Consider the following 24,357-nt stretch of genomic DNA (forward strand, 5'->3'; position numbering starts at 1 on the left):
AGATTCACCCAGCCAAGAGTGATGAACAGCTCAGCTGTAGACCACCCCTGGGGGCATCTGAGAGCATCAGGGTGTGTGTGTGTGTGTGTGTGTGTGTGTGTGTGTGTGTGTGTGTGTGTTAGTGTGGTGTCTGTCTCTTCAGGAGCCGTCAGCGTCAGCTCTGAGCCAGGATCAGGGGACAAGGTCCCCAAGTGGAGGAGTTTAAGGCAGACAGCCATGACTTCATTTCTAGGCAAGGGGACTGGAGCCCCAAGGTCACACTCCTGGCTACAGCCACCCAGCAAGGACAGAGACTTTAGGGCTAGCTTATTTAACAAAGGAGTGTGGATGCATATGGAGGTTTTTCCTCCCCCTCCCCGTCCCTGGTTTTCTCTCTCACACACACACACACACACACACACACACACACAGTCCTTCTCTACTGGCCTTCTGGGCCTCTCTTTCTTTGTCTGTCCCTTCTCTCACTATCCTTCTTCCCTGTTTTGTGGAGGCAACAACTTCCCCAGCTTGGGCGACTCTAGTGTGGCTCAGGCCTCAGCCCCAAGAGAGCAGCCTGCCCCTCGCTGGAAGGTCTGTCTGAGAAGCTGAGACCCCAGCTCCTGCTTCCACATCGAGTCTTCTCCTCCAAGTCTCTTGTCTACACTGAGCGTCTAGGATGTAGTTCCGAAGTGGGAAATAAGTTTTAAAACACAGTGGAGCGCTTGTTTATCTCAGAGGAACGGAGGCCTTGAGATTCATCCTCAGGAACTAAGCCAACACAGTGACTGGGGTGGTAGGTGGTTCCCATGCTGCAATCGGAGAAGACCAGGGAGCCCGTGGCTGCCTAAGGAAGCATGGAAGTGTGGGGCAAAATCAGGCAGAAGAGGAAGGGCATCTCCTTGCCCGGGTACTGTTTGTATTTTGATGCTAATGTTGCTCCCTCCAGAGGGGCTGCCCAGACAGGGAGTGGATCACGTACTTGGGTGATTTCAAGGGACCCTTCTCCCCATTTAACTAGTAAAGGCCACAGCCTGTGATTGGGCAGTGGAAGGGAAAGGTGGGGCTGGAGATTTTAGAGAGGGAGAAGAGAGGAAGAAGGAGAGGCAGCCAGAGGAAGAGGAGGTGGAAGAAAAGTGGAACAGAACCATGTGGCCCAGAGACGCCACCAATAGCAGGGGATCTCGTAGCTGGGCATAGAGCAGTGTAGTGGCAAATGTGCCCAATCAGGGCATGCAGCTTATAAATACTGTAACAGAGTTGGGTGCTCTTTGCAAGCGGTTGGAGATTTACTGCAACATGTGGCCAGATTAGCTTCTGTGCTTCCTAGATCCCTGGGTGCTTCCTAAGAGGGTGAGCCTCCTCCACCCCCACTTCCTGAGGGACCCCCACCTAGTACAAGGGACTCCAAAGAAGTACCAAGCCCTTGACTGGTCGCCACTTTGCCCAGGACAACCATACTGCACTTGTCCCTCTCTACCCCTGCTTCTCGTGCCAGGCAGAGGAAAAAGTGCTGGACAATTCAGGAACTGAGTCACAGGTCCTCCAGGGCCTTGAGACACACCCTGTGCCCTCCCTGACCTCAGCTTCCCCATCTGTGTAAGCGAGGCTTGCCTCTGTGTGGAATACCATCTTCCTGTCTGTTGTAATTCTTTACCTTCCCATCTCCATCTCTGGAAGGAAACTCTGAAACATCGAGGCAGGAGTGCGGCCTCCCAAAGTGAAGAGGCACCCCCTTAGCCTGACCTCAACTCCCTCAGACCTGAGGCACTCGGGCACCCGGGGGCGTGCAAGGACCTTGGATGCCATCATTGGGAGAAGAGGGGCACAGTGTGTGTCTGTGTGTGTGCACACGTGCGTGCGTGAGTGTGTGGGAGCTCACACTCGAGTGTGCACCACTCTACAGTCAATGTGGATCTCCCTAGAAGCCCTGGAGTCACGCCGGGGCTAGGGAGGGATGGGAGGGGTGCCTGAGTGTAGAGAGGAACTTCCCCCTCCCAAGCCAAGGTTGGGGCCGATTGGTAGAAGTGCAGTCAGGGCAGCCTGAGTCTCAGCCACCAGCACAGTCTGTGTCTGCTCTCTGCTTGGCTTCTGAACTTGACAGGGAGGGCAGGTGAGGCAGCTATATGGACACCTCTGCCTTGAGTCTCCTTTGCTCCCTCCTCCCTCCCTCCCTTCCTTCCTCCTCTTTCATGTTCCTCTTCTATCCACCCCCCCCTTCCTGAGAGTTGGGTGTTAAACATTTACCAGCCCCTGGCTGGAGGCCACCACCAGTATCCCTAAGGGATCCCTGCCTTAGAAAGTCTGAGCTCAGATGCCCTGAACCCTGGTCTCAGGCTACGTGACAGATCTGAGCCTGTGGTCTAAAAAACGGGGGGCAAAGCCATGCGTTCCTCCTCACTAACATTAGCTTCTCTTTTGTCGCCATCATGACAATTTTCTGTGCAGGGCAGGGAAGAGTCCTGGCTGTCCCCTTTGTGGTAAAGATTGAAGGGCTTGCAGGTTCAGAGCCCCTGGACACGAGGGCAAGCCCTGCCCTGTGACACTGTCATCAATTGAGTAAATATTTGCCAAGTACCTCACTTAACCTCTGGGGTCTGTTTCTTCAGCTAGACGGGCTCATTTGGCTGCATTCACTATTCATTCGTTCATTCGTTCATTCGTTCATTCATTTGTTTGTTCATTCATTCGTTTGCTCATTCATTCATTCTCTCACTCATTCATTTGTTCATTCATTCATTTGCTCATTCATTCACTCATTCATTTGCACATTCATTCATTCACACACACACACACACCCCACTCATTCTCTGGGTAGCTCCTGTCAGGTGGTGTGTAGGAAGATAGCAACATCTGGATATTTATGCCTTGAATCCTGGCTCAGTTCTGGCTCTGCCCCACCTTCTTATGTTTTCTGGGCCTCAGCCTTTCTTCCTGTATAATGGTGTCATGCAAGGGAGCTTTCCAAGTTCTCTCTGAATCTACCTGGTGGAACAAGGCCCCAGCCGAGGCCACTGGTCATCAGGATGACTAGTCCAGTCAGAGCTCAAAAGGTCACCAGCTCACACCCTGGAACAAAGCTCCTGCCACAAGCTCATGCCAGTAGCTTTAGCTCTCAGGAGGCTGAGGCAGGAGGATGGCAAGTTCAAGACCATCCTGGGTTACATAGCAAGACCCTGTCTCAAAGGTTGAAAACCAAAACATGAGATTGAAATGGTCAGTTGTAGAATGTTTACGTTATTACAGTAAAGACCCAAACCAGAATGGTGCCTGGCTCGGTGTGTGATGTAGCCTGCTGCCAAGCCTGACAGAGTGCGATCTGTAGGACCTACATGGCAGGAGGAGAGAATGGACATCTGGAGGCATCCTCTGACCTCCACACACGCCATGGCACACACACAGTCACAGACACACACACACACACACACACAGATACACAGTCATACACATACACACACACACAGATACACAGACACACATGCAGACACAGAGACTAACACACAGACACAGAGACACACACAGACACACAAAGACACAAACACACACACACACACACAGACATACACACATACACTATAATACAAAGATTTTTTTTTTTAATTAAGAAATACAGAACAGGGCATGGTAGTGCACACCTTCAATTCCAGAACTTGGGAGACAAAGGCAGGAAGATCTCTGTGAGTTCAAGGCCAGCCTGGCCTACCAAGCAGGTTCCAAGCCAGCCAGGGTTACATAGTAAGTCCACCCCCACCAAGAGAGAGAGACACACAGACAGAGACAGAGAGAGACAGAGGGAGGGAGGGAGGGAGGGACAGAGACAGAGAGAGGAGGGGCTATTTGCTGATTTATTTGCAGTGCTTCACTGGACGCTGCCACACAGCAATGATCAAACTGGACAAATATCCCTGGTTTTGCGTAGTGCATTCTGGGACGGTGCTATCTGGAGAGCTCTCTGGCTGGAATGCCAGGTGGAAGGGCGTGCTCTGTATCTCTGTATCGGTTTTGCACAATCCACTGGCCACTCACTTCCAGCGGCAGCGGCCGTTAAGCATTCCAACCGCAAACAAAGGGAAGCTGCCTGCCTTCGGTCTTGCTCACTGTGATGGACTCACACAAAAGCTGGGTGTGTTGGTACAGGCCTGGCATCCCAGCTCGGGAGGCAGGAGCAGGAGGATTATCACACGGGGCTGGCCAGAGCTGCAGAACAAGACCTTGTCCTACAAAAATAAAAGTTAAGGCACCGAGGTGAGGCACAGCTGGTAGCGTGCCTGCCTAGGAGACACAAGCTACAGATTCCATGCCCAGCGGTGCAGAAACTGCATGTCATACCACACACCTGTTAGCCCTGCACACAGGAGCTTGAGACGGGGATCAGGAATTTCATCCTCAACTGCATAGTGTTTTCGTTCTCTCTCTCTCTCTCTCTCTCTCTCTCTCTCTCTCTCTCTCTCTCTCTCTCTCTCTCTCTCTCTCTCTGTCTCGTTTTCTCTGGGTAGCCCTGGCTGTCCTGGAACTCACCGTGTAGACCAGGCTGGCCTCTGTAGGTCCTTCTGCCTCTGTACCGGGTAGTGTGCACTGCTACCACCCACCTGGCTGCTTTTGTCTTTCCAAGCCCCCAGTTGTTGCTCTTGGGCTTCATGGACATCCTATATCACAGTCTCCCTGTAAAGTGTAGACACCCCCGTCCCCCAGGCCTGGTTTAGACCTCTAGAGCCTTCATCTGGGATACGGGGCCTGGGACTCTCTTTATCCAGCTTCCCCAGTGATTCTGACAGGAAAGGTTGGTTCTGAGACCCATGACCCAGCTGCTTACAGATTCCCTGCTGGAAAGAAATCCTGTGAGGACTTGACTGGGTCATGCTTTGAGGCGGTGTGATAATCTTCCCCCCTCCAAACAGGGCTTCCCCAGCTGAGAACACACAAGCTTCAAGACAATGGATTCTGCCCAGCAGCCAATGAACTCCCTGCAAGCTCGCACTGTTCCCACAGAACAAACGAGTGGCATTACCATGCTGTCTCCAGTGGGCTTCAAGGGTCCCTGAGGGTCCCTCTCCCATGTCGCGGAGCCTCCCATCTCCCCAGCTCTCCAACTCAAGGCTCTCTGGCCCTAACTGCTGGACAGTGAGAGGGAGAGGCTTGGCCAGGTGCCCCACCCTACAGACTAGCCTGGTCAAGCAAGCAAAGGAAGGAAGTGGAGAGAGGCCCGGGCCAGCGGACTCCACTCCTGGTAGGGCTGACACAGGCCTCAGGAATTTGAAAACAAACACTGGGACAGGGAAGGAAGAGGCTGCCCCTGGCTGCTGAGCCAGGCCAGCCCTTCTCCGGGGCAGCGGTGAATTTCAACCCTGCCGACTGTGGCCCAAGGCTGGAGTTGGTGTCTGGAGAGTTTCCACTCCACAGATCATAGCGTTGGGAGGTGGAGGGGCAGTAGAGGATGACTCCTCTTCCTTCTCTGAACCCCAGAACATCCTGGCTGGAGTGAGGGAGGAGAAAGGGTCAGAGGATCAGAGAGCTGAAAGGAGGCCCAGTACTAAGGGGATAGCCCATCAAGCACTTGTTAGTCGCCTACTGTGTCCCAAAGGCTCAAGATGGAAGTATCTATCGTACTCTACGTGGCTGGGGAACCCCGAGGGGAGAGTATCAGGGGGCCAAGCTTAGAAGCTCTCTGCAGAGTCTGAACATGGTCTCCTAGAGAAAGCAGTGTCTGAGATGAGCCCTGAAGGGCCAAGTCCAACCAAGCAGGAAGAAATGTTATTAACGTCACCCTCTACAGACCCACAGCCCAGTGAGTGGATGAGACAGATAGGAGCGAATGACTGTCATTGTCCCATCCCCTGTATGTGTGAGTGTGTTTGTATGTGTGTCCATTCCTCGTGGTCCCACTTGGAGACCTCACTTAGACACTTAGACACTTCCAAGCTGTGTGGCTTTGAGCCAATGACTTAACCTCTCTGTGCTCCCATCCCTGAAACGAAGACAGTAACAGTTCAGTCTTCACAGGGCTTTTGTGTCAGCTCAGTGAGTTCACACAGGTTAAAGAGCCAGGGACAATCCAGGGTGTTAGTAAGAACCATAAATGCCTACTCTGACGTCATTATTTAAGCGCTAGCTCACACATTCACCTTCATTCATTCATTCACCCTTCACTGATTCACTTCCTCCCTCAGCTCACCACGCCCACACTCCTCCCTCGCCACCAGTCATATGTTAGGCAATCCCCAGGTACACAGCGGCCGGCCCGCTCCTGCTTCCCAGGCTATTCTCCCATTCCCAACCCTGCCTGCCACCAAGCTGCTAATGACTCTTACTGTCCTCTAATTCCCGCAAACCTCCAACAGTATAGGAGCTGTCTGGGTCGGAACCGGGTGTGGGCCCTAAGCCCCCAGCTCCTTGGCCAGAGCCAGCGCTGGGGCAGGGAGAGATGGCTGAACCCAGCTTGCCCACTGATCTCCACACCTCTCCTCTCTTTTCACTTTTAGTTTGAGGCAGGGCCTCACTAAGTTGTCCAGGCTAGCCCTGAAGTTTTGCAATGCCCAGCAGCTAAAATACAGGCAGGTGTCATCAGGTCCATCTCCCTACCCCACCCTACCCACCATCATCGTTATTCTTCAACAGGGTCTCACGTAGCCCAGGCTGGCCTTGAGTTCTGTAGATGAGATGACATTGATTGATATATATATATATATATATATATATATATATATATATATATTTTTTTTTTTTTTTTTTGGTTTTTCGAGACAGGGTTTCTCTGTGTAGCCCAGGCTGTCCTGGAACTCACTCTGTAGACCAGGCTGGCCTCGAACTCAGAAATCCACCTGCCTCTGCCTCCCAAGTGCTGGGATTAAAGGCATGCGCCATCATGCCCGGCAAGGTTTTGGTTTTTTTAAGACAGAGTTTTTCTCTGTATAGCCCAGGCTGTCCTGCAAGTGCGCTTTGTAGACCAGGCTAGATTCAGACTCTACCTGCCTCTGCCTCTGCCTCCTGAATGCTGAGATCAAAGAGGTGAGCTACTGCCACCTGGCTGACATCGAACTCTTGATCAATTCTCTCTCTCTCTCTCTCTCTCTCTCTCTCTCTCTCTCTCTCTCTCTTGGTTTTTCAAGACAGGGTTTTTTGGGTTTTTTTGTTTTTGTTTTTTGTTTCTGTTTTTGGGGGGGGGGTTTGTTTGTTTTGGTTTGGTTTGGTTTTTTGTTGTTTTGTTGTTTTTTTTTTTTTTCAAGACAGGATTTCTCTGTATAGCCCTGGCTGTCGTGGAACTCACTCTGTGGACCAGGCTGGCCTCGAACTCAGAAATCCACCTGCCTCTGCCTCCCAAGTGTTGGGATTAAAGGTGTGCGCCACCACTGCCTGGCTTGATCGATTCTCTTGACTTCGGCTCCTGCGAAAGCCCCAGACTCAAGCTAGCTCTGCTGCAGCTGGAGGCCCAGAACCTGCTGAGGGAGCTTCGGAGGCAGCTGGTTGACAGCCAGCAGCACTGAGCAGAGAGCCCGTGCTTTGCCTTGGAGAACAGGTTGGCCTGGGGAGGAACCTGCCACCATTCTGCAAGAGCCATTTCCTGAGTGCCCTCCTCATGCCCAGTCCCCTATGGGACACTTTAGATACTTTCCATAGCATCACACACGGTGGCTAACATCTCACCCACAAGGCAACTCAGAGAAGTCGAGGGACTTACCCAGGACCGCACAGCAAGGAAGCATGGTCCTGCATTCAAATCCACGTTTGACACCTCAGCCTAACAGAAACAACAAGGTTGGCATCTGGGATTGGAGAGCGGCTGGGTGGGGCATGAGGTGATGTTGGGGCCACAGGGTGGGACCAGAGACGAGAAGAGTGAGGAGCCACAGTACAGGGCGGGTAACGGGAACCTGGCCAGGCCAGGTCCTAGGCCCCTGGGCAGGCCCTGAACGCAGCAGGCTTGTCCTGTGGGGCTGCCTGGGCGATACCAACAGTGCGTGCTGACTCAGTGACTGCGTTGGCTTTTTCCTGGAAAACAGCAGCGGTGATGGGGGTGAGGAGTGCCAGGGAAGAAGATGAAGAAGATACCAGTTCCGGGAGAAGGAGGTGTAGGCACCTCTCCTGCTTTGCATACACAGAGTCCCGAGTTCAATTCTCCACACTTTCCCATACACTCTAAGTGCCTTGACACTTCCTCTGCAAACCCAAGAAACACCTATGACCAATGATGGTACCAGCGGGGCACAAGTGCCCACCCTAACCATACTGCACAGCTTTGGGGGCCTGTCCCCACATGCCTTCTGCAGAGATCCATCTGGCCCCACCCTAAGGGGCAGTAGAGAAGGCGTCTGGATGACGGGGTATCCTGGGCCATCTCCTTAGGGACTTGAGAGCTATATTCTGCAGTGGGGACCAACTTTAGAGGCTCAAAGACCTCAAGGGATGTCGCCCGCCCCCACTCCCAACCCCGCCCCAAGACTTCACATTGTCCAGCTGGGCCCAAGAAGATAGATGGAGTTCAAGAGCACCCCAGTCCTCAGGCACCTGGCAGGGCCAGACACAGTCATTTGTCACACCCCAGAGGAGATAATGGGATCAGGGACTGTGGCCTTCTGCACATTACATTGGCCCTCACACCCAGTGGGGGGCACGGGAAGAGTCCCACAGAAGCATTCAGGGGCCAGCAGAGGGATTGAAGCCAGGAGTGGGGTGTGGGCTTCTCCGGATTCATCACCCATGGCTCTCAGCCTCCGTGGGGCTGCTGTACATAGGGTACTGTGCTGGCAGATGTGGGAACGGCTCCCGCTCTGGTGCAGGGCTGGGAGGACACCGGGAAGCTGACTGGTAGGCGTGGGGAAGCTGGTGATTGACAGGCATGGAGAAGTTGACTGGCAGGCATGAGAAGCTGATTTTCCTGGTATAATATTCTCACCGTGGCCCGTCTGGAGCAACACAGGACTCTCCAGCAAGGGCTACTGGACAGCCTGTCCGACGAAACCTCAGTCCAGCGTTAGTGGGTTCCTCCCCATCACAGCCGCCAGCCTTCCGAAGGAGCTGTTGTGAGAACAGCAGGCGCGTGCTTTGAGAGCTAGGGAAGAGGGGAGGCTGGGGTGAGCTCACTATTGAGGAGGCTTTGGCTGGGAGATGTCTCAGTGGGTAAGAATGCTCGCTATGCAAGCGTGAGGCCCTGAGTTTGGGTGCCCAGGACCCACGTAAAAGGCTGGGTGTGGCTGAGCATGAACCCTCATAGATGAGGGGCAGAGACAGAAGACTCAGGACTCTGGCAAGGGAGTCGAGCTGGGATTCGACCTCCAGGCTCAGTAAGAGACCCTGTATCAAGGGGATGAGGTGGATGGTAGGGGAGGACATTAATGGTCTCCACACACTCACCTACCTGTACAGTACACACAGACACGCACAGATGCACACGCGCACACACACACACACACACACACCATACATAGACACACACCACACACCATACATAGACACACACATGTGCCCACACACCCCATACACACACACCAAACATATACACCATACATATACACACACCACACATGCACCCACACAACATATACACACCATATATATACATACCATACATATCACAAGCATACATAACATACACACAACACACACGCATATATAGATACACACAACAAGCATACACACTGCACACATACACAGTACACACACACATTACACTCAGATACACAACACACACACACACTCTCCCATACACAGCACACACCTCCTATATACAGAACACAGACCACACCACACATTCACACAAAGGAGTCCCTGGGGTGACAATATGTTAGGTAGGCCTGGGTTCCCGGGAGTCATTTGCTGTGTGAGCTCAGACTTGTCCCAGCCCCTTTCTGAGATTTGGTTTCCTGCGTGGTCGAATCTGGACGATACAAATAGAAAGGGTTCCTGGGGCTTCTGCTAAAGGAGGAGCTTTGGTAAACAGCCTGATACTTTGGTAAACCACTGTCCGTGTTGGCAACTGTTCTGCCAAGAACTTGGGCAAGCTGCTGCAGCGGGCAGCCTAGGCCACGGGTCACGAGCCTCTGAGAATAGCTTATTCCAGACTTGGAGCAGAGACCAGTGCTGAACAGGCTCCTGATCCCAGAAGCTGTGTCTTCCCTCAGTTCCTGTCCAGCCTGCTGCAGCTGCCTCTACCCTACCCCAGGACACAGTTGAGCATCAGGCAGACTCCATCCACCAACCAGCACAGGGAGACCACAGGGTGTGGCACGCAGTCCTCCAGCCCAGCCCCAGCCTCTGCTGCCCCCTGGTGGCTACCTAAGAGAGCTGCTGCTCCTACAGAGATGTGAACTGCCGCTGCTCAGGTCAGTTTGTGGAATACATCCTCCTTCGATCTTAGGATGCGCTTACGCAGAGGGCAGGAGTCCGATGAAACCGGACGGCACCGCTTTCCTATCGTTTTGTGCCTTGTGGCGCACCTGCGGAGGTGGATGACAAATCGGGGAGTCTCCTTCCGTGTGGGTGGGTCCTGTGGATTGAACTCAGCTGGTCGGGCTTGGAAGCCAGGGCCCCTAACTGCCCGGCAACCTCCTCAGCCCTCAGACGGGGTTTAATCAGAGGGAAGTGGGACCTTGGCAAGTCACCTCTCAGAGCCTCGGCTAGCTGTAGAACGGGATGATGAAATCAGGGTGGGAAGGATTAAGAGCCCTGAGCCTGGCGCCGAGGTTGAGCTGCAGACAACAGGAAGGCTGACTGTGGTTCCTAAGAATCACTGCCTCCGAGACCACGAGACTCCACCCCTTTGTACAACACTTCCTCTAAGTCTTATTCACTTATGTGTATGGCGTGACTGTGTGTATGTGTGTGTAAATGCAGGCACAGGAGTGCCACCGAACAACTGTGAAAGTCAGAGGGCAACTTTCAGGAGTCTGGCCTCCCCTTCCATCCATTGTGTGTTCCAAGGACTCAAATATTTTAACCTGCTGTGCCCTCTGACCAGCACAACTCATTTATTCATTTATTGCTTTGTGTGTGTGTGTTTTAAATTTTATATGTATGTGTGTAAAAACATGTGTGCTCAGATACCCACAAAGGAGATCTGATGTGGGTGCTGGGAATTGAACTCAGGTCCTCCAGAGAGCAGAAAGTGCTCTTAACTGCTGAGCCATCCCTCCAGCCTCCTCTTTTGTCTTTTTGAGACAGCCGAGGGTAACCTTGTAGTTCAGATCTTTTTTTTTTTTTGTCTGTTTTTTTGTTTGTTTGTTTGTTTTTGTTTTTGTTTTTGTTTTTGTTTTTGTTTTTTTTTTGAGACAGGGTTTTTCTGTGTAGCCTCGGCTGTCCTGGAACTCACTTTGTAGACCAGGCTGGCCTCAAACTCAGAGATCCACCTGCCTCTGCCTCCCAAGTGCTGGGATTAAAGGTGTGTGCCACCACGCCCAGCCTTTGTTTTTGTTTTTGTTTTGTTTTTGTCTGTTTTTTGGGGGGGGAGTTCAGATCTTCTTAACAGCCCAAGTGCTGCTGGCATGCACCACCACACCTGGCTTTATTAACTGTTTTAGAGACAGGGTCTCGATGTATAGCCCAGTCTGGTCCCAACCTCTCCATCCTCCTGCTCCAGCTTGTAGGGGCTGGGATTCCAGGCACATACCATTACAGGTGCCGGCACTGCCACCTTCCAGCCACACTGTTACCATGTAAGGAAACTGAGGCCCAACGGGGATGTGAAAGCAGCCGTTTCATAACCCAGCCTGGAGCCCCCTCCCTCTCAAGATCCCTGGCCTTGCCTCTCATACCAGCACTGGGCCACCAGGTCCTGCCAATAACCATTCTCAGCTCAGGGACAGCACCAGCTAACGTCTTGCAATGGCCATCCTGGTCACCCCCCTGCACCCCACCCAAGCAAGGCGCCTGTACATCCCCGTTCTTCTCCATGCTCTGTGGTGAGAATTGCACAGCTCCACTTCCTCCACCCACCCAGCTGTTTGTGACAGTCCCCACAGAAGGGAAAACCTGCCCGTGTCAGACCAGGGTCCCTCCCACCCGCATGTCACCCATTCCTTTTGTTCCTTCTCCCAAGAGTCATGAAACATGACCTGGGGAGGCCACTTGAGAAGGGGACCTTGGAACAGGAAAGAGTCTCTTGGGAACAGGAAATAAGTCCTCAGCCCAAGTTCAAACCCAGGTCAAAGCTGCAAGAGTGGCCAAGCTGGTCTCTCAGTGCCCTGGACTGCTCAGCCAAGGCAGGACAGCTTCCTCCACAGCCTGAGGACACCCTGGCCACAGGGCCACCACATTGTTCCTTGGGGAGTGGAGGCTGCTGCTGAGGGGAGCAGAGGTGAATGGCTCTAACTCAGGGCTATGCAGGCTTGGATGTGACTCCTGCCCCCACAGCCCGGGTCCACATGTTCTCCATGCAGGGCCACAGCGCTGGAGGACAGCAAGATCCCTGCCCTCACGGACCTTACAGGCCAACAGGGAGAATGACAGACAGTAAATGAACCTACAAATGAGCCAACAGGGAACCGGTGGTGCTGAGGAGAAGGGATGAGCGTGTGTGCAGCAGCCACCAGGAGGCGAGCGGGTGGCACCTGAGGCCTGAGCTGTAAGGAGAAATCTAGGAAGGTCTTCAGGGAGGCAGAGGCATACATTTTTTGTAACTTTTTTTGTTTTGTTTTGTTTTTTGTTTTTTCGAGACAGGGTTTTTCTGTATAGCCCTGGCTGTCCTGGAACTCACTTTGTAGACCAGGCTGACCTCGAACTCAGAATTCCGCCTGCCTTTGCCTCCCGAGTGCTGGGATTAAAGGCGTGCGCCACCACGCCCGGCACAACATATTTTTAATAAGGGTTCAACCGCTCCTCTAACCCAGCACCCAGCAGAGGTGGTGGAAGAGAAGAGCTATGAGGAAGGATATGGGGGAAGTGGACCTGTTCAGCAATAGTTCTTAGTGGGTGAGCCTGATCTTCTTTGGCAGCGGTTCAGTCCCGTAGCAAACACCAAATGCAACTCAGTCCAGTTGCAGACCAGTCCTCGCAGCAGGCAGACACCAGGCACGAACCAGCATGGTTCTTCATGTAGTTCAATCCTGAAGAAACCGCCAGGCTTGCCACCTGGCCTGAAGCAAGGCTGCAGAAGCAGCGAACTGCCGCAGGAACCTCACGAGCAGTTCTTGAGTGAGTTTCTCTCGATGGCAGTGTTACCACAGGTTGAGTTAACAACACTCTGTCAGCGTTGTTAACTGGGTGTCTTTCAACGAATAGCAAAGTTGAACAAACCAATGCTCAGTACTCATCTCCCACTGTCTGTGGGGTCATATTTTATACTCCTTCATTGTAGCCATCCCCAGCCTTGAGTAGGCTGGCTCAGACCTTGCTGACACTGTGAATGAGACCACCTGGGTTGGAGCCTTCTGACCTAGATGGCCCTATTGTTCTGTCACCTGCCACTGCTCTCAGCTGCTGCTGAGAGGCTGAACCTGTCCTCCTGAGATATTCCTGAGATAGCCCACAACCTAATGCTAATAGCTCTGACAGACTGTTGTTAATAGCTTAGTAACAAAGCATCAAGAAGCCTGGCATGTCACAACCATCCGCAACGAGATCTGGCACCCTTTTCTGGAGTGTCTGAAGACAGCTACAGTGTACTTACATATAATAACTAAAATAAATCTTTTAAAAAAAAAAAAAAAGCCTGGCATGGTGGGGGATGGGCCTCCCTGCTTTATAAGCACAGACTCCTAGTAAACTTTGGGCCTTGATCAGAAATCTGTCTTGGTCTCTTTACTTTCTCTTTACTTTCTTTACTTGTCTCGACATTCTCTCCTATACAGCTCTGGCCTCCCACTCAGGAACCCAGTTAGTGTGGCTGCAGGGGGCTATACTTCATCACAGGTCCTTTCACGTGTTTGCTATACCAAAACATCCTTTCACCTGTGTCTGCTTCAGGAAAACAACCTTTCTTTTTTTTTTTTTTTTTTTTTTGGTTTTTTTTTTGGTTTTTCGAGACAGGGTTTCTCTGTGTAGCCCTGGCTGTCCTGGCACTCACTTTGTAGACCAGGCTGGCCTCGAACTCAGAAATCCGCCTGCCTCTGCCTCCCAAGTGCTGGGATTAAAGGCGTGCGCCACCACGCCCGGCTTTGTTTTATTTTTAAGACAGGATTCTCTGTGTAGTCCTGGCTGTCCTGGAACTTCCTCTGTAGACCAGGTCTGGAACTCAGAGATCTGCCTACCTCTGCAGAACATGTTGAGTTTTGTTGCTGTTGTTATTGCTGTTGTTTTCCGTGTGCATTGCTGTGTATCTCCCATATATGTTTAGGTCAGGATGTCAGATCCCCTGGAGCTGGAGAGATGAACACTTGTGAGCTGCCATGTGGGTGCTGGGAATGAAAGCCAGGCCCTCTGGAAGATCGGCCAGTACCCTTAACCACTGAGCCATCTCTCCAGCTCCCAAGAAAGCATTTTATTTTATTTTATTTATTATATGTAAGTGCACTGTAGCTGTCTTCAGACACTCCAGAAGAGGGCGCCAGATCTCGTTACAGATGGTTGTGAGCCACCATGTGGTTGCTGGGATTTGAACTCTGGACCTTCGGAAGAGCAGTCGGGTGCTCTTACCCACTGAGCCATCTCACCAGCCCCCAAGAAAGCATTTTAAAAAAGTGATTCTTGCCGGGCGTGGTGGCGCACGCCTTTAATCCCAGCACTCGGGAGGCAGAGGCAGGCGGATTTCTGAGTTCGAGGCCAGCCTGGTCTACAAAGTGAGTGCCAGGACAGCCAGGGCTACACAGAGAAACCCTGTCTCGAAAAACCAAAAAAAAAAAAAAAAAAAAAAAAAAAGAGTGATTCTTGGGGGTAGGGGAATAAAATCTAGAATGTAAATAAATAAATAAAAGAATATAGAGAGAGAGAGAGAGAGAGAGCCAGGCATGGTGGCACACGTCTTTAATCCCAGCACTTGGGAGGCAGAGGCAGGCAGATTTCTGAGTTCAAGGCCAGCCTGGTCTACAGAGTGAGTTCCAGGATAGCCAGGGCTACACAGAGAAATCCTGTCTTAAACAAACAAATAAACAAAAAGCAGAAATGAATCTTGAGCACAAGAAAATTGGCCCCCTAGTGGCTTGCCTCTTGGCAGCTGACAAGCACAAGAAAAGAAGAGAAGGAACCAAAGTCACCAAAATTAGTGGTAACCGTTAACTTCCCGCCAGCTGCCTCCACAGCTGTAACGTCACAGGTTTGTACAAAGCCTTCAGCCCATGGCCTTTAGAAGACATTTCCTCCAAATCATTACAATCAGGAATTGGTTTTTTTTTTTTTTTTTTTTTTTGGTTTTTTTTTTTTGGTTTTTCGAGACAGGGTTTCTCTGTATAGCCCTGGCTGTCCTGGCACTCACTTTGTAGACCAGGCTGGACTCGAACTCAGAAATCCGCCTGCCTCTGCCTCCCGAGTACTGGGATTAAAGGCGTGCGCCACCACGCCCGGCTCCAGGAATTGGTTTTATTTTACTTTCTTTCCTTTTTTTTTTTTTAAGATTTATTTGTTATATGTAAGTACACTGTAGCTGCCTTCAGACACACCACTCCAGAAGAGGGCATCAGATTTCATTAGGGGTGGTTGTGAGCCACCATGTGGTTGCTGGGATTTGAACTCAGGACCTTCGGAAGAGCAGTCAGTGCTCTCTCTCTCTCTCTCTCTCTCTCTCTCTCTCTCTCTCTCTCTCTCTCTCTCTCGTTTTTCCAGGCAGGTTTTCTCTGTGTAGCCCTTGCTGTCCTGAAACTCACTCTGTAGACCAGGCTGGCCTTGAACTCAGCAATCCATCTGCCTCTGCCTCCCGAGTGCTGGGATTAAAGCCATGCATCACCACTGCCCAGCACCGATCAATGCTCTTAACCGCTGAGCCATCTCTCCAGTCCTATTTTATTTTCAAAAAGTTTTTTGTTTTTTGTTTTTGTTTTTGTTTTGTTTTGTTTTTTTGCCTGCGTGTATGTGTGTGTACCATATGCATGCAGTGCCCAGGGCAGCCAGAAGCGGGCGTCAGATCTCTGGGACTGGAGTTACATGTAGTTGTGGACTGCCATGTGGATGCTGGGAATTGAACCCTGGGCTTCTGCAAGAGCAACCAGTGCTCTTAACCACTGAACTGCCTCGGGACCTCTTTATTTTCTTTTAGAGACAGGACCTTGGGTGTTGCTCAAACAGTTTCTCAAACTCCTGAACGCCTCCCTGTTATCTGAGTTCTCTTGTGGCCCATTCACATCCTTATGCATTGCTGCGTTTTATTCTTTTTTTTTCGAGACAGGGTTTCTCTGTGTAGCCCTGGCTGTCCTGGCACTCACTTTGTAGACCAGGCTGGCCTCGAACTCAGAAATCCACCTGCCTCTGCCTCCCGAGTGCTGGGATTAAAGGCGTGCGCCACCATGCCCGGCTGCGTTTTATTCTTATCTCTGTGTTTTGCTGTGACACCATAATTGTCACTTTAGTATCGACAAGCATCTGGAGGTTTTTCCTATTTTGACAGTCAGTGGTTAGTCCTGTGAACAACTTCTCTGTGAGGACAACCGGACCCCTTTCTGTTGGGTGCACGGCAAAGAGAGTGGCAGACGCTGACTCGTGGGGAGGCTTGGGCTCAGCCCAGCAGATGCAGTGAGCTGTTCTCAAAGCAGTCGTTCCAATTCACACCCTCTTGCAGGCTTTTTCTTCAGGAAAATCCCCCACTGCCTCCATGGACACCAATTCTCCCGACAGTCTGGAGCACCTGCACTTCCCTATGTACCCAGCAGGGGGAGCCACAAAGCCCCGAGATTAAGAACGGAGTCGTCTGCCCCGAGAAGACACAAGTGGGTAGAGGGCAGAAGCCTGGAGGACTGGAGAGAGGGAGGGAAGGAGAGGAGGGGAGGATAGAAAGCTGGAGAAAGGAAGAGAGAGGGAAGGCTAGAGGGATCCAACAAAGAACACAGTTCGTGAGGCCCTGTGTTGCCTGATGCTCTAGAGTCTAGAAAGGCTAAAAACTGGACTTACTGATTCTCAGAGGAGCCACAGGTCCTATGGGGATGGGCTGGGGTTTCGGTTTTGTTGTTATTTTCCTTTATTTTGGTTTTTCAAGATAGAGTTTCTTTGTTTAACAGCCCTGGCTGTCCTGGAACTCACTCTGTAGACCAGGCTGAACTCAGAGATCCGCCTGCCACTGCTTCCCAAGTGCTAGGATTAAAGGCGTGCGCCACCACTGCCGGGCTGGAGAAAGTGTTCTATCATCTATCCTATCCTGGAAGAGTCAGAGTTCTGTACCTAAATCGATTTCTTTCTTTTTTTTTATTATTTATTTATTTATTTATTTATTTATTATATGTAAGTACACTACAACTGTCTTCAGACACTCCCCAAAAGAGAGCATCAGATTTCATTACGGATGGTTGTGAGCCACCATGTGGTTTGCTGGGATTTGAACTCAGGACCTTCGGAAGAGCAGTCGGTGCTCTTAACCACTGAGCCATCTCACCAGCCTCCCTAAATCAATTTCTATCATAACTTGCATTACCAACCTAAAAACATCTTTTTAGACCTTAAAACATTTTTCTTTTTTCTTTTTCTTTCTGTTTTTTTTTTTTTTTTCTGGTTTGTTTTTTTGTTTTTGTTTTTTTCTTTTTTTTTTTTTTTTTTTTTTTTTTGAGACAGGGTTTCTCTTTATAGCCTTGGCTGTTCTGGAACTCACTCTGTAGACCAGGCTGGCCTCGAACTCAGAAATCTGCCTGCCTCTGCCTCCGGAGTGCTGAGATTAAAGACTAAAGACGTGTGTGCCACCATGCCCACCCACCCGGCTTAAAACATTTTTCTAAATCCTAAACAACTGAGGTATGATACTTTAGACAAGAATTGAAACATACATGCATAGTATGCTGTAACAATGTAAACCCTTAATCTGCATCAATATACAAAATCCACAGTAAATGTATAACAATTTGGTTTGTTCATGTTCTTTGGTCTAAGAGTAGATTAGTAGATTCAATGATCTACCCCTTTCTCCTATTATCCCTATACCACTGAGGTGTCTCTCTCTCTAGTCCAGGAGTACATTTTGATTTTTGAGGTAGGGTCTGTGTGGTCTTGGCTGGCCTAGAATGCACTAGAGTGAGTTCTTCCTGCCTCTGCCTCCCGAGGGCTGGAATTACAGCGGTGCACCACCAAGCCTGGCTGAATCACATGATGTTTAGGTGCCCTCCACCCTCTTTGTTTGGGTGGGGACAGAGATGGAACCTGGGGCCTCCTGTGTGTGAGCTAAACTCTAGTCTTAGGAAGGATCTTGCCCAGCAGCCCCACTTCAGGAGACAGGCTTCTGACATTGGGTGGAGTTTGTGGGCCAGAGAATAGGGCAGGGCCACAGGTGTGTCTGGGCTCCTTGGTGGGCGGGGCTGTGGGTGTGTCTGGGCTCCTTGGTGGGCGGGGCTGTGGGTGTGCCTGGGCTCCTTGGTGGGCGGGGCTGTGGGTGTGTCTGGGCTCCTTGGTGGGCGGGGCTGTGGGTGTGCCTGGGCTCCTTGGTGGGCGGGGCTGTGGGTGTGTCTGGGCTCCTTAGTGGGCGGGGCTGTGGGTGTGTCTGGGCTCCTTGGTGGGCGGGGCTGTGGGTGTGTCTGGGCTCCTTGGTGGGCGGGGCTATGGGTGTGTCTGGGCTCCTTGGTGGGCGGGGCTGTGGGTGTGTCTGGGCTCCTTAGTGGGCGGGGCTGTGGGTGTGTCTGGGCTCCTTGGTGGGCGGGGCTGTGGGTGTGTCTGGGCTCCTTGGTGGGCGGGGCTGTGGGTGTGTCTGGGCTCCTTGGTGGGCGGGGCTGTGGGTGTGTCTGGGCTCCTTGGTGGGCGGGGCTGTGGGTGTGTCTGGGCTCCTTGGTGGGCGGGGCTGTGGGTGTGTCTGGGCTCCTTGGTGGGCGGGGCTGTGGGTGTGTCTGGGCTCCTTGGTGGGCGGGGCTGTGGGTGTGTCTGGGCTCCTTGGTGGGCGGGGCTATAGGTGTGGCTGGGGCCTTGGTGGTCTCTTCTTCCACCCACTCTACACTTTTTCCCCCTCCCTTCCCCCCCCCTGCCCCGCCCTCCCCATCATTAGGTAAGAGAGAAAAGGGAATAGAGAGGAAAGGAAAGATCCCTGAATAAAGTTAGGGGTCAGAAAGGGGTTAATGTTTCTTGTAAAACCACTTCCTGCTGATTAGGGGTGTTAGTTCCTTGGGGCAAGTTTGATCTTCTCTGTCTGGATTTCCAATTTCTTCTTGTTTCTTTTTTGTGCAGGACTACTGAGCAAACTACGAACAACAACCAAACAACAACATCGACCCACCATGCCTCTCTGGGCGCGTCGCATTTACCCTCTGAAAAGTTCCCAGAATTCCAAAGTCACACAACCACAGAAAATGCCTGCAGCTGGCAAAGTCACTCCCCAGCTAGAGCACGAGGCAACTCATTGTCAGCTGCTGTGGGTCCTTTGAAACAGCTTTCTCCCACACCTGGGGTGTGTGTTTGATTTTTCGAGACAGGGTTTCTCTGTGTAGCCCTGGCTGTCCTGGCACTCACTTTGTAGACCAGGCTGGCCTCGAACTCAGAAATCCACCTGCCTCTGCCTCCCGAGTGCTGGGATTAAAGGCGTGCGCCACCACGCCCGGCTGTGTGTGTGTGTTTTAAGGAAACCAAAATTCCAGACTTCTTACAACAAGCAGGTCCCAGCAAAGGCAGGAATGAGTACCAGAGCCTTCCAAGTCAGCTCCTGAGAGCCAAGGCCTAGAGACCAGTTGGATAGACAGTGCCGGACCTCTGCCCCCACCGTGCCCTCCCCACCTCCTATCCTGCAGACAGCAGCCTGTGCACCTCCTTCGGCAACAAGCAGAGGCAGGGCCCTCGGTCCTTAGCCAAGGCCAACTGCCAGGCCCGGGCCTCCTGGGCAGAGAAGCAGGTGAACCATGATTCTGCCTGGAGGCGGGAGAGAGAGTGGCATGGCCCCTTGGAGATCTTTTGAAATATTGTTTGCTGCCTGACTCTGTGTGTGTTTGTGTGTGTGTGTGTGTGTGTGTGTGTGTTCTCGTGCACAAGCATGTCAGGACCAGCCCAGGCTCCCACTGTGTAGCCTGGACCCTCTGCCAGCTGAGTCCAGATGTGCCAGGCAACCCAGATGCTAGGGAGCTTCTGGCCTCTATTTTCTTTTTTCTCCGTTGTTTTTTGAAAGCAAGATCTCACTGTAGGGCTTTCATTGGCCTGGTACTCACTCTGTAGACCAGGCTGGCCTTGATCTCACAGAGCTCTGTGAGGAGTCCGTTTTTTATATCCCATTTTATCTCCACTCACAAACTAGGCCACGGACAGTTTGCTGTCTGTCCTGGGTAAAAGGTACTCTGCTTCTGCAGGTCTGCAGTTGATCCGCCTGACTGAGGGGCTTTAAGGCTGTCAGCTGCAGCCTCCATTAACACCTCAGAGTGACACAGGGGTTGGCTAGGTAAAGCTGGGAATTGTGCTCCTCTAAGTCGAAGTCACTGGGAGGAAAGCGGAGGGGGACTTATCTCTGCCCTTTGTTCCCAGTAAGTGTATGACTCTCAGAGCGTGTGTTCACATGGTAAAAGCTCACTGAGTGTTTACTCTCTCAGATCATGAATTAAATAAGAGATTCTAGAGAGAATGCCTACATGCGTATATAGTAGGGACAATTATCCGGCTTAATTTTCACCACTTGTCACTGACTTGGAGAGTCATGGGAAGTTTAAGACTGTAGCTAAGCCCTCCTTGAAGTCTTGTTTAGACACTCCTAGTCACTTTTTTTTTGGTTTTTCCAGACAGGGTTTCTCTGTGTAGTCCTGGCTGTCCTGGAACTCACTCTGTAGACCAGGCTGGACTCGAACTCAGAAATCCACCTGCCTCTGCCTCCTGAGTGCTGGGATTAAAGGCGTGCGCCACCACGCCCAGCTCCTAGTCACTATCTTATCTCCTGGTTTTGCACCTGGGGTCCTGTGGTGTACGTCTTCTTTATGACCTTCAGCTAATGGTTTCTGTAACCCCTTGGGATATACCCTAAGTTTTACAAGTCTGCTGTTATCTCAGAAGCAATTAAGCAGTCCTGTTATAAAAGGAACTCGAATATACCATTTAGTAATGATGGTAACCCTCCCCAATTCTTGGTGAGCCTAGCGTGCTGGCTGTTTCTGCGGATTAAACGCTCTTTGCCTTTGTATACTGTCCGCATCTGGGGTCTTCCCTCAGAGGATTTCGGACCCTTACCCTGCCTTGCTTCTGTCTCCCCACTGCCACCCCTGTTTAAAGCTGAAGCAGAGTCTTTTTTATCCCCCTAGTGAGTACACTGTTGCTATCTTCAGACACACCAGAAGAGGGCAACAGATCCCATTAGAGATGGTTGTGAGCCATCATGTGGTTGCTGGGAATTGAACTCAGGACCTCTGGAAGAGCAGTCAGTGCTCTTAACTGCTGAGCCATCTCTCCAGCCTGAAGCAGAGAGTCTTAAAGGAGCTAGATGTCTTCTTAAAGTCATGGTATTCAGGTATGAAATATATGGATTTGGGCCAGCAAGTTGACTCAGCAGGTAAAAGCGCTGGCCACTAAGCCTGATGACTGAAATTCAATCCCTGGACCCCACATGTGGAAGGAAGAGAACTTGATTTTTGCAGTTACCCTCTGACATCCCCCCCCCCCACACACACACACAGACAAGCTCTGTGGTCCACACAGCCCCTCCCTGTGGTACTGTGGTACATCTCACCACTGGTGTGTGTGAACTCTGCTCAGACAGACAAAAGAGGAAACATTGGACTATGAACGTAGCCTAAGATGGGGGGGGGGGGGGGAGGGGAGGGGGAGAGCAGCCTGGGTGAGACACAGCAGAGGCTGAGGAGCCAGGAGTTCAGTTGCAGCTGGAAACTTCAAGAGTCAGGAACCTAGAGGGTCAGGGGTCCGTGGGCCTGTCATGAGGAGCTCAGGGCTGGGGGCTCCCAAACTCCCGGACATCCGGATTCTGCTGGGTCACAGGGGGTTGGGGATGGAGTTGGGGTCTGCACGCTGAGGATGACAGGGATGGGGGACTCTGGCTTAGCTGTGGTGGCGAGTCTGGGCGTGTAGAGGGTCCTTCTATGGGAGGTTTAGACAGCAGCGTTGTGACTCAGTAGTCAAAGGCCTTCTCCATGCTTCCCACTGCGATGCAAGAGATGGTCCTTGATTTCAAACTCTTTATTGTTCATCATGGAAAATGGGTGAGTACCACCTACTCAGGGTGGACTAGTGACTAAATAAATACCCCTTGCGGGGAGGAATGTCCAAGAAGGGATGCTTACTGGCTAAACCCTCAGCCTCTAGATACCTCATTAGCATGGAGGACTCTGTTCTTTGGAAAGAGTCCAACTCTTTAATGGAGTCTACCTGGGCAGGACTTGAGCCTGGGGCGTGCTGTAGTATGAGCCCTGAAGGCATGGCCAGACCCAAGAGAGGCCCTGAATAGGGTCTCTCTCACATGGCCCATGAATCGAAACATGCCCCCCCCCAAAAAAAAAAAAACCAATAATCCATGAATTTCTTCACCCTGCCCTCACCTGAGTGCTTGGGTTGCAGGCACCACCCTGCTGCTTATGCAGTATAGGAATCTCGCCCAGGGTCACTCCAACACTGGTGCCTCCCCAGCCCCTAGTCCCCCTTTATGGGGCAGAAGGGTCTTACTCTGTAGCAGGGGGGTCTCCTCGGCTGCGGTTCTCCTGATATAGCCCCTCCCCCTTCCCCAGGGAGTGCTGGGCTAATCGCCCTGCACCGCCACACCCAGCTCGCTAGGACGATGTGTAAACACTATGATATTGGATCCCAGCCCAGCGAATGAGGAGTCCACGCTGACAGACATGGCAGGCTGACGGAATGAATGAGGTGAAAGCCTGAGCCGACATGGTGGAGGAACACAAACCGCGTGGGATCCAGGAGTGTTTCCTGGTCCTGGCTGGTGTGTGGGGGGGGGCCTGGGTTTCATCCAAGAAAGAAAGGAAAAGAAAAGAATGAAAGAAAGAAAAGGATGAAAGAGAAAGAAAGAGGGGGTGGGGGAGAAGGAAGAGTTAGGTCGCCAGCAATTCCCCCCAAAAAGTTTTTCAACATGGTCTGTTATCCTAGCCCTCAGGATAGGCCAAGCATGGGCTTCGTTGAGACTTCTGTAAAGCTGTTTTTTGGTTTTGTTGTTGTTTGTTTAAAGATTGTGTACATCACCGAGGCTTGGCGGATCACGTCTCTCGTGCCAGTACTTGGGAAGGGAAGAGGTTTGCCTTGAATTTGAGGCTAGCCTGGACTACATTGTGAGAACTGCTCAAAATCTCCGTGGACGCAGCGGGAGGAAAGGAAAAACAATCAACCCCAGTGGTGACCCACGTGGCCATCACGTGCCTCCTGACGTCACGAGCCGAGGACTCTGTTTACCTCTGTGGTGTTCCCGCCGAAAGCCGCAGCAACTCCGGCTTCGTCATGAGAAAAACATCAGATACACCCAAATTGTAGGATCGTGTACAAAATACCAACCAGAAAGCCTCAAAATTGCCCAGGTCAGGAAAACCCAGGAAACAACAAGGAAAAACAGAGGAGCTGAGTCAGACAGACAGGGAAGTGAGAGGACAGACAGGAGAGGGCACGTGTGGGCTGAGTAAGACCCAGGCGAGGTGCAGCTCACGGTCAAGTGGATGCAGTAGATGGGGAACCACCTGGACTTCAGGGTGGATCCAAAGAACGAAAACCTAAATACAAAACCGATTCGGAGGGGGGCTGGGGCGGGGGTAAGGATGCCGTGCAGTTTGGGATGGTTTGCCTCTTGGAGTCAAATGGGACCCAAAACCAAGCTCCATTCCCAGCACCACATGAACCTGGGGTGGTAGCTTGGGTCTGTAATCCCAGCACTGAGAGGTGGGAGCAGGAGATTTAGGAGTTCGAGGTCATCCTGGACTATGTAGGGAGTCTGAGGCTGTCTTGGGCTGGAGACCTTGCCTTAAAAAACAATCCCAACACTTGGGAGGCAGAGGCAGGCTGATTTCTGAGTTCAAGGCCAGTCTGGTCTACAGAGTGAGTTCCAGGACAGCCAGGACTACACAGAGAAACCCAGTCTCGAAAAAAACATAACAAACCAATAGAAACCAACTTGTGCAAAGAACATTAGAAAGAAGGAGAATCCTTGGTTACGTTGTGAGTTTGAGCCAGCCTAGACTATAAGGGCCTATCTAAACCCTGCCCTAGGAAACTGAAGAGAGACTGGTGTGTGGGCTGGGAGGGAGAGTGTATCCGTCAAACACAGAACAAGCAGCAGGAGGAAAACAGACATTCTCCCCCATCATCCTAAAACCTTGGTCAGCATTCCTCCCTGGCCACCCATGGCTGGGGCCACCCCTTCTTCTCTTTAGGAGAGAGAGTGGGAAAAAGAGAGAAAGAGAGAGACACAGAGAGAGAGGTGGAGTAAGC

General features: G+C 51.7%; 1 long non-coding RNA gene across 1 annotated transcript; it reads left to right on the forward strand.

The window, feature by feature from the left end:
- Positions 1–10,043: 10,043 nt before the first annotated feature.
- LOC147004185 (uncharacterized) lies at positions 10,044–19,328 on the forward strand. The gene is made up of 3 exons (XR_015047223.1): positions 10,044–10,292; positions 16,610–16,757; positions 19,183–19,328. It is a non-coding gene; the product is annotated as an uncharacterized LOC147004185 (long non-coding RNA).
- Positions 19,329–24,357: the final 5,029 nt, after the last annotated feature.

Source organism: Mus caroli, unplaced genomic scaffold, assembly GCF_978045245.1.
Source record: "Mus caroli unplaced genomic scaffold, Mus_caroli_1 scaffold_6, whole genome shotgun sequence".
Lineage (NCBI taxonomy): Eukaryota > Metazoa > Chordata > Mammalia > Rodentia > Muridae > Mus > Mus caroli.